At 44.2% G+C, this 1,687-nt stretch overlaps 1 long non-coding RNA gene across 1 annotated transcript; it reads left to right on the top strand.

Moving 5' to 3' along the window:
• The first annotated feature begins 593 nt into the window (after window positions 1-593).
• On the top strand, window positions 594-1,122 carry LOC122132759. The gene is made up of 2 exons (XR_006152253.1): window positions 594-849; window positions 984-1,122. It is a non-coding gene; the product is annotated as an uncharacterized LOC122132759 (long non-coding RNA).
• Window positions 1,123-1,687: the final 565 nt, after the last annotated feature.

Raw genomic sequence — 1,687 nt, forward strand, 5'->3', positions numbered from 1 at the left:
CTTTATCTGGGTCCAGGTTGTGAGGTCCAAACCCCTTTATCTGTGTCCAGGTTGTGAGGTCCAAACCCCTTTATCTGAGTCCGGGGTGTGAGGTCTACAGCAGTCCCAACATAACTCTCCAGAACAGGAAGACTGCTGAATGGATTTTTCCCTGATTTACTTGTAGGCATAAAGACCAGAGGAACATAATTCAGTGTTCAGTGGTGTGTGTGTATGTGTGTGTCTATCTGTCTCTTTCTCTGTGTGTGTGTGTGTGTGTTTTGTGTGTGTGTGTATGTACTACAAAGGGAAATACTCCAAACACTGACCATCTCCTCTCCAACAGTTTTCCTTTATTAGTAAAGACTTCACTGCTTCCAGTCTGAATGTACTCGTACTGAAACTCCTTATTGCCCCCCTGACCCCCGACTGCACACATTATTACTGACATCCAGCCACTTAGCCAAACCCTAACCCAACAAAGCGTGATGTGCAGCCATTAGTCTGGAGTAAAAGGACTGCTGTGGATCTAGTGGTTCTGTACCAGTCCTGGGTCATATCTGAGCCGTAGCCCACCTCCCTGCTGACCCACATATCAGTGTGTTACTGACAGTATGGATCGGCAGAGAGATGTGCTGCCGGGCAGTCTGAAGTGATTGTCTGCCGTGATGTTGCCCGAGGTTTCTCCTATGTGGAGTGTGTACTGCTGTTGATGTGTCAGTAGAGTGTCAACGTGTCATCACCATCCTCTTCCTGTCTTCTCCTCCTACAGCCAAGAAGGATCCAATCAGACCCCGCCTCCCATTGAGGTGACACCCCCACCTGACCAATCAGAGAACAATGGGGTGAAGGATGAGGATGACGAGGATGGTATGTGTGACCACTTTTCTTCTTCCGTCTGACAGGATGCAATAATATATTTTACTGATGTGTTTGCGTGTGCGTGTGCGTGTGCGTGTGCATGTGTGTGTGTGTGTGTGTGTGCGTGCGTGTATGTATTCCAGAAGGGTATGACGCATCCTCACAGCTCCTCAGGACCAAGAGTGATGCCGGAGTACTGAGGCGGGCCAACCGGCGGTCGCCTAGCGACCAGCGACGCATCAGACGCCACCGCTTTTCCATCAATGGACACTTTTATAATCACAAAGTGAGTTTCCCACATTCTGGCTTTTTCAAGCTATATAGCGTAGATGCGTCAGTTATCGGACATTTTGTTGAAAAATCGATATGCTAAGTCTATTTATAGATTAACGTTATGTATAAGGTTAGCCAAACTTACGGTTTTCGAGAGAGATATTTGTCCTTTTTAACTTGTAAGACTCGTTTAACACCGCAAGAAAACGTATTTCTAAAAAATTCTATTAATGTTTAGGGTGACACGTTACATGAGTACGTTTTCGCCTGCGTCAATTATAGGACAGTCCCACTTTGTTCCACTTACCGTGTTGGTTTTCGAGATAATAATATGCTTTCCTCCTCCTTTGACATATACCGGTCTAATTTCTGTACAAATGACTTTGTCACAATATGTTTTGACAAGCAAATGTTAATCTAACTAGTGTTATTTTAGTTTAATTTGGGTTATTTGTGGGCTTTCTTTGACCTGATTCAGTTGTAAGTGCAGTCTATTCACTTAAACATGCACAAAACAAACATGGCATGATTATGTATGTTATGTATTTAAAATGAAGACATTTATTATAACGGT

Source organism: Clupea harengus, unplaced genomic scaffold, assembly GCF_900700415.2.
Source record: "Clupea harengus unplaced genomic scaffold, Ch_v2.0.2, whole genome shotgun sequence".
Lineage (NCBI taxonomy): Eukaryota > Metazoa > Chordata > Actinopteri > Clupeiformes > Clupeidae > Clupea > Clupea harengus.